Source organism: Cavia porcellus, unplaced genomic scaffold (genome assembly GCF_034190915.1).
Source record: "Cavia porcellus strain 051 isolate PalLab524CR breed Dunkin Hartley unplaced genomic scaffold, mCavPor4.1 scaffold_13, whole genome shotgun sequence".
Classification (NCBI taxonomy): Eukaryota; Metazoa; Chordata; class Mammalia; order Rodentia; family Caviidae; genus Cavia; species Cavia porcellus.
In genome coordinates, this window is record NW_026947496.1 from 66,207,641 (window position 1) to 66,224,783 (window position 17,143).

Consider the following 17,143-nt stretch of genomic DNA (forward strand, 5'->3'; position numbering starts at 1 on the left):
GAAGAGGCTTAGCCTTTAGAAAGAGTCTTCATGTGGAGAACAAAGGCACCTTGGGTCAGCTAAAATGCACTATAATAGCAGAGCACAGGAAATGTAAGCACAACATAAATACCTCTTGCTACATTTAGAACTGGCATTCCTTCCTGTGATCTCCCGTGGCAGCTGCAGAGTCAAATGTGTACTGAAACTATATAGATCCCACTACTATAAATGTCTTCCTGCTTCACAACACATACATTCAAAAACACATAGTGAGGAACTATTGTGTCAGCATCAGAGAATCTGAAGGCAGTATAAGAGTCATGGCTTGTAAAAAGCAAAATAAAGACGAAAATGGGAGACAGGGCTGCAAAGATTCATATTCTTTCTCTAAATCCATGCCTATTACACCTGCCCTTCCCAGCACCAGCTCAGCTATAAAGTCTTAAAATTGCCATTTTATTCATCTCTACACAGGCCATTTGGATTCTGAGTTTTGTGCAGTTTGTTTACCAGATCAGGGATTTTCAGAGACTCATTTCTTTGGATTTATAGAAATAAATGGTGGAGCATTACAACAAAGATACATGTAGACACCAACAGTATTGCCAATGAACAGTCCCCAGGTACTTACTGAGTTGCTTAGCAACAAGCTGTCTGATTTAGCAGCTCCCCCTCCATGATCTAGGGGAGACACAGTCTTGCTCAGTTTACCTGAAAATTAAGGCACTTTTGAATCATCTTGCTTTAACCCCCAATTACAGGCTAGTTAGCCCAGGTCTCCCAGTGCTTTGCAATTTGTGTTCCTTAGAATAGCTTAAACATACACTGCCTAAGCACAAGCTTTTTAGAATTCAAGTAATTTATTGACTCTAGCTACATAAGGAAAGGGAAAGAAGCAGGGATCAGGTTTTCACGTGACATATCCAGGTGCAGCTTACCAACCACTGCCCTTAAGGGTGCTGTGGGGCCAGAAAGCCACCACTCACTATCAGACCGCTGCCCACAGAGCCAATTTGTACCCAGGACGTCTTGCTGTTGTTCTCTCTGAGTCATTTTGCTTGACAGTGGAAAGTAAAATGTCTATATACAACCTCATCTGAGTTCACAATGAATTACATTAAGAAAAAACATATAACACTCCAATATCAACGAGCAGCAAAGGGAAAAGAATCTTAGAGAAGCTGCATCTTAATCTGCTGTTTCAGTGTCACCATATAGATGGAAGTGACAAGGAAGCATAAATCATAATGAAGATTCTTGGACTGGACACCTGTAAGCAAAGTGTGCTCATTATGTTCTCCCTTCCTTTGTTGAAACAAATTGAGTGATTTTGAGGAGTAAATGTGACTGGGCCCAGATTTGTCCTTGGCCCTCTGCCAAGGAAAAACCTAACTCAGCAAAAATGGCCTTGTGTGCAGTTGTCACCAACAGGAATCGACCAATGACTACATCTGTTACAGTGTTTTGTTTTTTTCCCCCCTATCATAATGTCTTAAAACTTAAGGGAGCATTTTTACAATTATGCTTTTTTCCAGTGAAATATTTTTCTATGTAAGAGGCTAGCTCTCTGTTCCTGGCAGGATAAGTAGGAAGGCTAGAAAGACCAATGCATTTAATACCTACCTACAAAGCACCTGGTCTTTATCAGCCACTGTGGATAGGACAATAGCAAAAGCGTTTTCCTGTCCTGAATAGCTCAGGCTGTGACAGAGAAAGCAGGGAAGAGGAAACTGCCATCCTTCCATAGTCAAAAAGTAAAAGTATTAAAAAATTATAGACGGTCTTTCCTTAGCAGTACCAGGTCCTTAATATACTACATCTTGTCTAAGTCTCACAAGTCTGCAGGTGGACAACAGGAGTCCCATTTCACAGATGAAAAAAAAATAGGCACATAGAAAAGTGAAACTTACATCTAGAATATGAATTTTTAGCAAATGTAGTACGCAGTATAACAGGTGTCATGGAGGTATTTGTGTCTGGACAGATACTTTCGCTAGGAAAGTCAACCTGAAAAACTGAACAAAGAGAAGATCTCAAGGTACCATGACAGATGACATGTATCAGGAGAAAAATCAGCAGGTTGAGGAAACAGCATGCACACAGACATATGTTGGGGGTTGCTCGAGCCGCTCCCCTAAGATGGCGCCCGTTTCCTGCTTCTGGGTCCCTGTTGCCGCGCAAACAACCCTGCCAAAATGAGTGTCTACCTAGCTACCGGTGACTGTGGCCTATCAGCATGCGACTTCTGCTTCGTATTGATTGGTTACTCAGATCCTATAGAAGTGTGTGTTTCTTCCCCCAACAGGCAGAAGAGGAAGAAACTTGAGGGTGGCGGATCTTGTCAGATCCAGCTTTGCTGTACACAATAAATATTGAGAGCTGATCCAAACACAGTTATGTCTTTCGTTGCCCGCAGTGCCGTATAACTGGTGGCCCGTACGGGGACTAATTTATTCGACCGCTGCGCTCTCTCCGGCCAAGGGACGCGGCGGGCGTGACCTCCATCGCGATCTGCGAGTAACGGAAGATCTGGTCTAATAACAGCGGAGGACCGGGAGCGCCTCTTCTCAACACCCTGGGTCAGCTACGCACGATACAGCGGATAAATACCTAGGTCAGGTGAGTACTGGGTCACCTGGGTCGGGTAGACGCGCCCGATAAGCTCTGAGGCGTCTCACACATAGACGCCACTGTTATATTCTCTAGCTTGCTTGCCTTCCTTACTTTCGCTTTCAACGCCATGGGCAACGCTGCCCATAAACCCCTCGCTGCTTCATTGAGAGTTCTGTTAAAATCCCGAGGCATCCAGATTAGCCAGGATACCGTGTCTCGCTTCCTGGATCACCTCAATGACTTGGCACCTTGGTTCTGGCCTACTGGTTCCCTGACTCTTCCTTCCTGGAAAAAATTGGGCAAGGATTTGTTACGTGCAAAGGAAGGGGGTAATTTGGACCCAATGGTCATGCCCCTATGGGAGCTAGTTAGGACCTGCTTGGCGGATGAGGATGCCCCTGGGCTACACTCAGCCAGACAGACTTTTGCCAGGGCCCGTTCCGAATGTTCTGAGGAGCTAGATCCACCGCTTAAACCTGCCCCAGAGCTCTCTGATAGCTCTGAGGACTCGGGGTCGGATTCGGATGACCCAGATGATGTCGCGGCCCTTGACACTAAGGACATTGTTAAAGATACTAAACATGGGCCGAGAAAATCGATGCCTTCCTGTCCCGGGTACACTGACTTACTACAGGAGTTGAGGTTCCTTCAGCCCTATGAGGCCGTACAGCCTGCGATTGCCCCCTTGGGGGCACCGTGGCCCACTGCACCCCCGTTGCAGGGGGAGGAGTTACTTCCCGGACTGCCACCCCCACCTGTGACCAGTGGGGGGCGCTCTTTTCATCAGAGAGTCTGGTCACGCCTACCCTTTGACTGTTCTGGTCTTCATGCCTTCCCTGTTCAAATAGGGGGCAGAGGAGGAGGGGGATATTACGAACCTTTAGAGATAAAGCAATTAAAGACTATCAAGGATGCAACCTCAGCTTATGGACCTAATGCCCCCTTTACCATGGCCCTCCTGGAAGCCCTGGCTGGCTTGTTGCTGACACCCGGGGATTGGACACAACTTGCACGTGCTTGTCTCTCCCCTGGTCAGTACCTAGATTGGAAATCATGGAATGAGGAATTCTGCACAGAACAGGCAGAAACTATTAGGGATAATGGGCATAGAGAATGGAATAGAGATATGTTACTAGGACGGGGAGCCTTTGAGGAAGATCAGACACAGTTTCCTCGCCCTGTATATGAACAGATTAGCCGTTGTGGTGTTCAGGCCTGGAGGCGATTGGCGGGAAAGGATGAACACACGGGTCACCTTACTAAGATTGTCCAAGGTCAGGGAGAACCATTTTCAGACTTGTGGCTCGCATGCTTGAGGCAGCAAATAGGAATTTTCCAGACACGGAGGCTGCTCACCCTCTTATAAAGCAGTTAATTTTTGAACAATGCACCAAGGAGTGCCGTGATGTTTTAAGATCCAATAAAAACAAGACCTTGGAGGATTGGACACGATTATGTCGGGAGCTCGGTGGACCAGTAACTAACCACGGGCTTGCCACCACCATGATAGCCGCGCTCCAGAATGGTAATTATGGGGGTAAACAACTTGGAAAAGGGAATAAAGGTAAAAATCAGGGTGCATGCTTCAATTGCGGCCAATCAGGACACATAAAGAGGAACTGCCCTAATAAGCAGTCGAGGGGGGATAACAACCTTAGTTCAGGGTTGTGCCCAAGATGCCGCAAGGGCGATCACTCCGCAGCAGAATGTCGCTCGATTTTTGATAAAGACGGAAGGAGACTCTCTGGACATCCTGAAGGCCAGTCAAAAAATGGCCAGAGGGGACCTCACCAGCAGGCGGGGTCCCCACAAACTCAAACTTTTCTCCAGTTTCAGCCACAACAACAGCAGGCCCCCCAAACCCTTTCAGGCGGGCAACTCCAGGCTCCGCAGGGTTGGACCTCAGTGCCACCTCCGAACTCCTATTGACCCCGGAGATGGGAGTTCAGTTGATTGAGACTTCCTTCCCAGGCCCCCTTCCACCAGACACAGTTGGGCTCTTGTTGGGAAGGTCCTCAGTTGCCCTTCGGGGTCTCACAGTTATTCCAGGGGTCATTGATTCGGACTATACGGGCACAATAAAAATTATGGTTCAAGCTCTGCAGGGCACTATTCTGATCAACAAAGGGGATAAGATAGCTCAGTTGCTAATTTTGCCAAGCCTTCACAAGCACTTCCCCGCGGAAAGACAGACTCCCGGAGATAGGGGTTTCAGCTCCTCTGGCGATGTCTTCGAAGGCCTACACATGACCTTACAGGAACGGCCTATGTTGACTCTAAATGTCAACGAGAAACCTATTAAGGGCCTATTAGATACTGGAGCTGATCGCTCCATTATTTCTCAAAAGGATTGGCCTGGCTCCTGGCCCACAAATGTGGTGGAGCAAAGCCTGCAAGGGCTGGGGTTTGTTCACACCCCGAAAGTCAGCACCTCACTATTGAATTGGCGAGATGAGGAAGGTCATACTGGCCAATTCCAACCCTTCGTACTCCAATTGCCTGTGTCCCTCTGGGGAAGAGATGTCTTGACAGACATGGGCATTACATTAACCACTTCATATTCCCCAAAGGCCCAGTCCATGCTATTGAAGCAAGGCTACATCCCAGGAAAAGGCTTGGGCATCAATCTACAAGGCAGAGCAACACCGCTTCGAGGTGCTCCCAAACAAGATAGAAAGGGCCTGGGGTTTTCCTAGGGGCCACTGAAAGCCTTCTCACACCTGCTCCCATAAAGATTACCTGGAAAACAGACAGCCCTGTATGGGTGCAACAGTGGCCCCTACCAAGGGAGAAGGCAGAAGCAGCTTCAGAATTGATACAGGCGCAACTCCAAGCAGGGCATATTAAACCTTCTACTTCCCCATGGAACACTCCTGTTTTTGTCATTAAGAAAAAATCAGGGAAATGGCGACTTCTTCATGATCTGCGAGCAGTAATGCTCAGATGCAACCCTTGGGCGCGGTCCAGAGAGGTATGCCCGCTCTCTCAGCATTGCCACAAAATTGGCCGGTCTATGTGATAGACCTTAGGGATTGCTTTTTCTCCATTCTCCTACACCCAGAGGACTCCCCATGCTTTGCATTTATCCAAATCAGGTGTGGGCGCCTATGTGGTGATGGGCCAGTCACTGGTGGCTGTCCAGTTTACGCCGGAACAGCCTCAGGTGGTGGAGCTTCAAATTATACATGTAGTCCTACAATGTATCGGTTGATACCTGTTCACAGATCATGTTTGCCTCAGCGGAGACTGGAGAAAAGGTAACTCAAGTTATTAGTCATTGTCTCGCAGCTTGGGCTGCTTGGGGCAAACCAGCTATATTAAAGACAGATAATGGCCCTGCTTACACTAGTAAAACATTTCAAACATTTTGTCAGCAGATGGAAGTCCTTCTTAAACATGGCATACCTTATAATCCTCAGGGACAAGGTATAATCGAGAGATCTCATAGAACACTCAAAGACGTTCTACAAAAACAAAAGGAGGGAATAGGCCATGGCCTACCACCCAGAGGGAGGTTATCCCTTGCACTATTTACCATAAATTTTTTGAACCTCAATAATGATAGTCATTCTCCTGCCGCGGAGCATTGCAATCCATCTCCTTCTGATAAAGGCCTAGTGAGATGGAAGGATGTCCTCACAGGACAATGGATGGGCCCGGATCCAGTAGTCAGCTGGACCCGAGGTGCGGTATGTGTCTTCCCACAGGAACCAGGCCGCGAAACCCTGTGGATCCCCGAGCGGTTGGTACGAACGGTTAGCCCTCAGCCAGCATACCAGGAAATCCAAGATGACTCATCAAAAGATGGAGGAAAAGCATCGCTGGGAGGACAAACACCCAGGGATCCGGATAAGTAATCTTGTCCTCTGTCTGTTGTATGTGCTCCATCCTGCCGTGGCGCACCCAGAGCCGACCACATATCTGTGGGGACTCTGGAGGCATCCCCCTACTCTAGCCCCTTTTTCTGCACTGTCTCCTAGTGCTCCCACGGTATTTGTGCCTAATGACTCTTCTATATCGCTCCCCTATAAGCGAACTTCCCCAAGCCTTTTCCCCTTTAATGCTTCCTTTCCGCTGGAAGAAGATACCCTTGTTTTCTCCTATGCTAACTTCACCTGCAACGAGTCCTATGCATTATATAATGATTCTCGCCCGTTCATTAACTTCCTCAATTGGACACACAGAGAATGTCTTGATTCTGTAAGCCAGCAAGGTAATGTAACACGCTGCCTCAAGATGGAGGTAAGATGGCCCTCTATAGATCTTAAAGATTGCAATCGGTCCCCTCATCTGTTGGAACATCCATGGATGGACCCTTGTGTTCCCTCTCATCATCCTGCCTTATTGAGAGGTGATATGCAAAATCTTTTCTGACGCCATTGCTTGCCCACAGCCACACCATAATTCCTTCATGAAATATACTGGACATTGTGATATAGAGCATTTCAAGGGCCACAGGTATTTACAGGACATCAGATATGCAACCCGTTAAAGGCTTGTTTCGACCTGAGGCCATTTCTCACCCTTAATGGAACGCTCCATAGTACATCCACGAGCAATAGTGAAAGCAATAGCACTACCCCCCTTCATAATTATGTTTGTGTGGACCCACCCTTCCTATTTCTCCTTGCCACCACACATAACTTCCAACTTTGTAATGAAACCGACTCTCTCTGCAGTTTATCTAACTGCTGGAATGGACACCTGTCCTTCACTGTCTTGGTATATCGCCCAAGCTTTCTTTGGGTACCAGTAGAGACAAATTCTTGGGTGGGTCCGGTAGTCCAACAGATTTCAGCTTCTCAGTTACCCTCCAGACAGACTAGAAGTGTTAAAGATTGGCTTATTAATGCTCTCGGAGTTGCTGCTTCTGTTTTTGTCCCAGCCATAAGCCAAATGGTGTTGCAAGCGTGGACCATGAATCAGATAGCCTTGACCATGGAAGCAGTCAACAATCTTGCCAATGAGACCGCCTACGCCTTGAGGAGACAAGAGCTCCTCATTGAACTTAACAGCCAGACCATCTTAGAGATCCAAAAGGAGATTGACGAAATCGGACAAGAGATTGACAACCTTTGGAATGTAGCCACGCAGCTATGCGATCAAAGATGGCTGTTTGCCCGCCTCCGCGTGACCCCCGCTCGCACTAATTTAACTGGCACTACCAAATAGGTGACTCACTGGCTCCAAAACACCTACCTTCCTACTTTTAAAAACATCTCCGCAGAGGTGTTCGGTGCCATTGATTGCATGGACAATATCCGCCTAAAGCCAGTAACCTATGACCTTGATAGTCTGGGGACAGTCCTGAAATCCTTGTGGGATCGTGTAACGTCATGGTTCTCATGGCCTAACCTCATCACTTGGGTCCTCATAGCTGTAGCCATACTAGTAGGCTTAGTGGTCATTAAGTGTTTGCTTGATCGATTAATGCAGACTCAACAACAAGTTGGGCTTACGGCGCTGGCCGCTATGCAACTTACAGAACAGGGCCCGACAGGGGGACTGGCTGCAGCCTATTTGTTGCGCCTGGCAGAACATCAGATTTAAATTGGCTGTTTGCACCCATGGGTCCTCCTCCTCCTCTTCCTCCTCGGATGTGTTGGGGAGTACGAATAACAGGGGCAATGAGATGCGAGACCAAGGGTACTGCAGTATCATCCACCCTGGTTGAGCTGAACAGGGGGTGATAGGAATGCATGTCTATATGCATCCAGGTTCTGCTCAATAATGCCTGGCCCTGCGAAAAATGAGCACCCCATCTCAAGCATGGTCTTAGCGCAAAGATATGCATAGAATGAGATGGTGCACAGCGGGGTATAGACCTCTGCACTCTCTCTTGTCCCGGCCTGTCTTGGGCCTTCCCCTTTTCTTTTGGCACTGGCCACACTATACGGGCGGAGGGGAAAAGACCCATGTGATTTGTGTATCAAATTTAAATAAAAAAGGGGGAGATGTTGAGGGTTGCTCGAGCCGCTCCCCTAAGATGGCGCCCGTTTCCTGCTTCCGGGTCCCTGTTGCCGCGCAAACAACCCTGCCAAAATGAGTGTTTACCTAGCTACCGGTGACTGTGGCCTATCAGCATGCGACTTTTGCTTCGTATTGATTGGTTACTCAGATCCTATAGAAGTGTGTGTTTCTGCCCCCAACGGGCAGAAGAGGAAGAAACTTGAGGGTGGCGGATCTTCTCAGATCCAGCTTCGCTGTACACAATAAATATTGAGAGCTGATCCAAACACAGTTACGTCTTTCGTTGCCCACGGTGCCGTATAGACATAGACTTGTGAAAAAATAGTGTTCCCCAAAATTTAAAAATCAGTGACATTATGTTTACACTGTGGAAGGGAATACATGCACAGCAGAGGAAATGAGAGGTTCTACATACAGTGGGGAAGTTAAGTGCTTGCAATGAGGAGTGTGACCAGTTAAAGTAGGCTAGCAGGGTACTCTGTGGCTTGTACAGGACTTCTATGACACCATCAGCCAAAACAGGGAGAAATTATCAACCACCTATGAGTAAGTGAATGATGCCCTCTTAAATTTGAAATTAGCACCCACATGATACTATTATTGAGCATCTGTGATGTACTGGGCTCTAATGTTTATGCAGAAATCTTTTTCTCTCAATGTTATGATATTATGAACTCCAAAGAGATTTTTCTACAACTAGAGAGTAGAGATTTAGATTTTTAAAATCTTTCAGTCCCAGGAATAGAAGTTATGCTTGGAGATAGGAGACGTTAAACTGATCAGGGGTTTGGGTTTTCTAGAGGTTTGTGTTGCTGTCTTATTTTTGTACATGACTCACATCTGGTTGACATAGTTCCCTACATATGATGGTATATGAGTAAGTAGCTATTACTTGGTTAAGCTACACTCATTCAGATTATTTATGAATACAATGGATGTATAAATTAATTATACATTAATTAAAAAGAACAACAAATTGTGAAGACCATGTTACGTTCTCAAAATCAGATTTTTCTCAAAGTAAATACCATGAGACTCGAGTACCTACAAAGTGACAAAGAATGAGTAGCATGAGCATAAAGATTATTTGAATCATCTATTGCTTTACAAAAAATTGCCCCAAACCTATTAGCATTCAGTAGCAAGTACATGGTGAGTAGCTCTTATCTGAAATGTTAAGGACCAGAAGTGATTTAGAATTTTGGATATTCTTCAGATTTTGAAATATTTGCATGAACATAATGAAACATCCTGGGATTGGAACTTGAGACCCATGCATTTATTTCACATATTCTTTATTCACATAAGCTGAACCTAATTTTATATAATACTTTCAATAACTGCATATATAAAATAATCTTACAGCATAGAAATTTCTATTTGTGGCATCATATCAGTGATTTAAGAAGTGTTAGGGTTTGGAGCATTGCACATTTTACATTTTCTAGTTAGGCATGCTCATTTCCTAGCTTGTGTTTGTGAATATCTGCTCCAGTAAGACTTAATGGGTGACCTCTTCTGTACCTGGGCTGGTCTGTAGGGCATAGGCTGCTCTTACTAACATAACTGGTTCTTGGATGGAGGTGGTTGGAAGACTCAGCTGGACCACTCTTCCTCTCCAAGTACATGTAATAGTGATCCTTGAGATCTTTCCAGCAAGATAGTTGGTATTTTTTTACATAGTGACTCAGAATTAAGAGAACACAAGGTGTCAACTATGATTTCTTAATGACTAAGTTTCTACCAAGTGTAGCATCATTCTAACAATGCACTGCCAGCTAAAGAACTTACATGCTAGCCTAGACACAAGGAACAGAAGGAAACAAATATAACTGAGGTAGAGTTTGAGGACTGGGATGAACTCATCCCATTCATGTGGTAGGTTATAATGTGGGTTCATTGACATTTGTCACACAAAAAAGAATTTTCAAGATATATCCTTCATAAGGAGGTTTATTAAGTGGAAAGAAGTAAATACTTCAAAGGAGAATGTTAAGTCTCAAGAAAGAAGTACATTACAGTTGGAACGTGAGTATATTCACATGTCCAGGGGGGGGGGTGCTCTCAAAATGGTTGATCTAGACTGTATATTCCTAACATCAGCTTTCTCATTTGGTGACTATTTTAGAATGCAACAATTTATTATTTTTGAAGTGGAGCTAATCTTCTATTAATAGTGCTGCTTTCCATGAAGATGGAGATCTGGGGGAGGAAGAGCAATTTACAGGTCAAAAGCAGGTGCCCAGAGCCCAGTTTACAGGCTTACTGTCTTTAAAATTCTTTGAAATTTTTAAGTGAGTGTCCTGGAAGGGAGAAGCCATTATAATTTGAATAACTTTTCCATCTTTTTTGTTTTGTTTTGTTTTGTTTTGTTTCTTTTAATTTTTTGTTTTGTTTTGTTTTGTTTTGTTGTCTTTTTCCTTTTTATCAGTCCCAAGGATCGAACTCACAACTGCCTGCTTCCAAGGCAGGTGCTTATGCTGCTGAGCTAAACCTCCAGCCCCCAACTTTTCCATCTTTAAATTTAATTTTAAATAATGATTTTGATACTTGTCTACCTATGTTTAACTTATATTCTATTCCAACACCACATTTTGGTGAGAGACATGTATGAATGTGTAAGAGGGAAAGGAAAAGATAGCACCACAGGGTCAAGCTTCCCCCCTGGGCAACAACTGCAGTGATGGTGGGGCTGCTTCAGGACAGGGCTTAATTTGCCGCGCTTTATCAAGAAAAATGCCACATAGACAACATTATAGCCTTTGGTGACCACATCCCTTCTGTTGAAATTTTTCATGCTTAAAAAAAGTTTATGATTACATAGTAATGTAAAATTATTTTGTTTAGCACTAATACAGAATCAGACTCCAGGCTGGATCTGGGCAATGAGCTGAGCTGTGGTTTCCTATTCTGCAGGAGGTGGGAGGGGGGTGTTCATGTTTAAATAAACTTCTAAAGCTGGGCACTTAATTTCTTTTGAGAGCTTCACAGCACATACTAACACAATAGTGAATGAAAATTCCTAAGAAGTCTTTTTAATACATCTTAGAAAATAATATTAACTATTTCCATTTAAAACCAATTTAAACGTCTTTTAGACAACATGATTCTATAGCTCATAAAGGTAGTCTGAGACCAAGAGACTTAGAACCTAAAGATTTTAAATAACATATTTTATGCTGATTTCTCTAAAATATTATTTAGACCTGGGCTATGAATTCTTTCAAGTATCTAAAACTATTTTGTCCTTCCTAGAAGTTTCGACTCCCCTCTAGATTGATGTTTTAAGGATTTGTGCATTTTAAGGAAGCCTACTGACCCTAATAAAAAACCCTCTTCCAGAAAATGCTCTGAATCCCACAGATTGAAAGAGAAATTCGAACAAAAAGCCAGTGGAAATACATTAGAATATCTTTGAGGAAACTAAGGGGCCTGAAGATTACATCACATGAGAGCTGGAAATTTAAAATACATAATTGAGTTTTTCTTAGTTTCCATGTGCACTAGAGAGGTAAGGTTACTTATCTTTAAAGGTTATAAGGAACTAAGGGAATAAAATTTCATACTTCTAGAAACATTTCACAAAATGCAAAGCTCTTCGGAAAAGTAAGTTGCCAGTATTCTACAGAAACGGCACCATCAGTAAAAGTAGTCTCACAAGTTAAGTAACTCCTATCTTATTACGGTTTTCCCCTTTATGGGTAGTCATTAGAAGAACTGGGCAGTCTTCTTGGCTACACTAGATTGCCAGGGTTTGAATACTGACTCATTGTCCTTGTGAACGTGGGCAAGTTTATTTTACTCACTCATCTGAGCCTCAGTTGCTTCATATATGATACTTTTGCCTGGTTTTAACAAGAATTTAAAAAGTAGGAATATGAAGTGTTTTAACAGCCAGTCTCTTGGACAATCATATATAATTATCAGCATATTGAAATTAATTACCACTTACTCTACTATAGGATTATGACCTTAGATTCAAAGATTGATTTTCCACTTTTGTCCAAAATTGTTCTTCAAGAATACAATTGATAGTGATCATTAATAAAAAATGATATGACCACTTACTATTACATAGTATTTACTGTATTCCTGTCTCTAGTTCAGGATATTTACATATATTAGATCATTTATTCTACAGTGTCCCTGAAACATTGCTACTATCATTATCCTGCTAGAGCACAGAAACGCTAAGTCATTGGCCTGAAGTAATACAGTGGTCAGCAGAGGAGTTCCTATGTGAACTCTGAATGTCAGATTCCAGAGTACTGGAATCCTCAAGGCCGCTTTACTGTAAGACTTCTGGAAGAAAAAAGATCAAGAAGAAAAGACAAGTCAGATCACAAAAGAGAAACACACTGCCAGGTGTCCTTAGCCAGCAGAAAATAGGTGAATTTGTCCCAGGTGTTCAGCACTGCTGTCTGGGATGAGCAATGGCAAGGCTCCCTTTCCAGGGCACAGGAAGCAAATGGCTTTATTCCAGACAGAGTGTCACTGGCAACAGGTTTCTCAGATTACACAAAGCCCTTTTTAGGTTGATGTAATGGCTTTAAACATTTCTACACCCTTCTAAGAGTTAACAGAAACCAATGCAGCAAAAAGAACTCGGGAATAAGGCAACGTGCTGGGAACCCCTTGGAGGAAGTTGCAGTTTTTGCGCCACACTTTGTACACAGGAGGCAGTCCATTTAATCTCCCAAACTGACATCACCGAGCAACGCACTAAACATACTAATTTGTTTTAAAAGTGTAGATCCTATGAGAATAAATTTAATATAAGCCTTAGTAAAATAGAATTAGGAAGTTAAGTCTGCAAGGGATTCTTATATGAAATGTATTCATTGATTCAATAAATATTTACTAAGCATCTGCTGTCAGCCAGACCCTGCTGTAGGCACTGGAGATTCAGCAGCAAACAAGACAGAGACTCTATCTACAGTGCATTCACATTCGTACTGAGGAAGTCAAGTAAAAACAAACAACTTCTGATAATGTGACAGAAATATACTGTACATAGAATGGTGATGTGATGAGGTATGCCTGTCATGAAGACAGTTATATTTAAAAAAAAAAAAAAAAAAAAACACTCCATTGCAGTAGCCTAAAATAACAACTGTTATTTTTGCTTGAACTGGGAAGCAAACCTTGCAGTTATGCTAATCTGGGCCAGGAATGCGTGATCTTAGTTGGGCTCACTGATGAATTTACAATCAGGTAAGAGACATGCTGATGGCTTGCTGGTGTTATAGGGTAGTCTCAGTTCATGTGTCTGGGGGGTGGCTGTGTGCTGGTCAGATGAGATGGCTGGATAAAGCACTCTCACATCTAACAGGCCAGCCTGTGCTTGTTTACATGGGGAATACATGGTTCTAAAGGACCAAGAGCAAAAGAACAACAACAAAAATAATTAGTGAGGACCAGGGGTTTAGCTCAGCTGCATAAGCGCCTGCCTGACAAGCACAATGTTGTGAGTTCGATCCCAGTACCAAAAAATAAAACTAAATAAATAAATAAAAGACCAAGAGAGACATTCATGGATTGTGAAGGTGTATAGACAGTACATTGGTAATTTAGTTGCTTATGATTGGTCAAAATAAGTTTTATGGCTAGATTTCAGGGAAAGGAAAGAGACTACACTTCTTGATGAAAAAAGCTGAAAATTATGTTCCAAAAAATAAAGACACAAAGATGAGTGACAGCTAGGAACAGGTCTGCAATAAACCTTTAAGGGAGTGACATTTGGTCTAAGGCCTGAATAGTGAGAATAGTCAGACATGCAATCAGTTTGTGGTAGGCAGTGGGAGGTTTGACCATACAAAATGTATTTGTGTGCATATGAATAGAACATCCCATGTGATAAGCAGCCCTGACTGTATGCTTATTTTGGCAGCCCTCTCTCTTTAACACAGGTACATTTATACAGTGGCATAGAACAATCACACCTGTGGCTTGATGACCATTCTTAACAACTAATGTGTCTAAGAACAGTATTTTAAAATGTGGATGCCTGTACCCCCATCTTAGAAATTTTCATCTAGTAGATGTAAGGTAAAGCCTAGGAATCTACAATTTATCATTTATCAGAGGGTCTTAATAATTAGAAGCTAGCTGTTCTGAACCTAACAAATTAAGAAATATTGTTCAAATGTTTTGGTGTTTGGATAATTCACACCTTCTCCCTCCCCAAACAACTGGTGCTGTGACTAATTAACACTGCTATTCTATATTATCTTGTACCATTTACCTAAAAATATTCAAGTATTGTGGGTCAACTGGTAAGGAAAAATAAAAATGAATGAACAGAATGGGGAATAAAAACATCAGGTAATATGTGCAATTCCCTGGTTGCCATTTAAGAAATTTTTAACTTTACCTTCGGTCAAGGGGATCATAATCTAGGGATTCACAACTGCAAATATCAAGTCGTGGCTATATGCATTCTTTACAGAGCTTCTCAATACAGGCTACACATTGAAATGATTTTTTCCCAAAGAGCATATGATTGTGATGAACCATGAAGACTGAGATACACTAAGTTAAATATTTGGACTAGAAATTTTAAAAGTAACACAAAAGTCCAGCTTAAGTAACGTATTTGGAAAACTTAGGTCCAAGTGCAAGCGTACAGCTACTGAGGAGACTCCAAACTTCGAGGCCCAGATTCTCATGTGGCAGTCAAGTCTTTTGTGCTCTGCCACCAGTTAAGGTTCATGCGCCTTGCAAAATCCTGGAGTAATAAATTACATTTAGTTGATAATATCATAATTTCATTAACTTAACAATTGTAAATATACCACTGTGATGTGGTAATCCTGTAGGGAAGGGTTTTTATTATTCTATTTTAAAATCCTTTTTATTTTGCTTAAGAAAGGAGAAAAGTATAATATTAATATAATATACCACATTATTACAGTAAGATGTGATCCATACGATCGGCCACATTCCTAAAGAATATTATAAGGAATATAAGGAATATACATACTAGAGGCTGACAGACTTCCATTTGAATCCTATATCCACACTGTGAGTGACTTGGGGAAACATGTCTCTCTGAGTCTGTTTTGTTATTAATAAAATGTCACAGCAATATTGATGGCAGGAATGACTCAGAGCAGGCATCAGAGACCTTATTTATAAAGGACCAGATACAAAAAATTCCTAGGATTTGTGGGTAAGACAGTTTACGTGACAATCACTCAAACCTTCTGCCATGAAACCATGAATAATCTATAAATAATTCTCAAACACATAATATGACATGACCCAATTTAGCTTTATGTGCCAAAGCAGGCCACAGTTTGCTGTCCCCCTACTTAGAAAATGTATGTTAGGCACTCAGTGTAATCTGGATACCATATCAAGTCAGTACATGGTAACCACCCCTCCTGCAGGGGTCATGATGATAAGGATTATGATAACACTGTTACCATTGTTACCACCATTCCTGTCAGAGCTTGGAATTGGTACACATAGATTCCTATTCTTCTGAGCCTAACTTACTGTGATTTTTGGTTAATTTAATTCCCCTCTCTAGATATGATGCTAAAAGTACTCAGGAACACGTGACTAGGTTACATTCAATGTTTCTTCTGGAGCTATGAGCATCTGCTATCAATCAAACAACCTAAAGGAAACTCACTAAAATGTATAGTAATTCAAATGTCATTACTTGAGTCCCTTCTTCCTATGAGCAGATGCAGGATTCTGTATAATTCCAGAAATATGGTAGAGTGGTGAGACGTAGAGAAAGAGCATCCCTGAGATTTAGAGTTGAGACAAGGCAATAAAGCAATGTGAGGAAGAGAAGGAGGGATTATGTTCCCTGGATCCAAGAAGGATCAGAAGTGAGAAGTGAAGCCCATTGGAAGAGCTAAGAGAGAAGCTTCATTGAAGAAGGAAGTGGCAGATGGTGACTTCTCCTTAAGCTTGGACCCACCAAGGGAGGATGGGATAGGCAGCCTGAACCTGCAAATGTATGGTGACTGCTGGCCACCCCATAGGCCTCCATGGATAGACAGACCATTGGAATGGACAGTGAACAAGGAGGATTGCAATGGCTGGTGAGTGATGTGCACCTGAATGTCCTGTAGGAGAGGGTGATTGACTAAGAGCCTCCTTGGAGAGGGGCCACCTGAGCTTGGAACTCAGAAGAGTTGCTGCCTCCATCTATTGGCCCACTGCTGAGTTCAAACCCAGGGAAGGGACAGCAACTGCTGCAGGTGGAATGGGTATGGTTCCAGCCTCATAGTCAGAAGCCAGCCTGAACATCAGAGGAAACAAAGGTACAGGTTCACTGGGATTATTACCTACCTTGCCATGGCTGGCTTACTGGGATTGATCAACATGGATCTGGACTCCACCCACACTGTTCACCAGTGACAACAGAGATACACCTTGAAGTGAACCTTTTGTTTTTCTTCTTTCTCAATTTTTAAATATATTCAATTCTGCTTTATTCTATTTTTCTTCATTGTTTGCTCTTGTATTTTTATGTGTGAACATGTGTCTGGTTTGTATGGAGGGGTACGGTTGTTGCTCTGTTCTGTTTTTCTTATTTCTTCCCTCTCTCTTTCCCTCT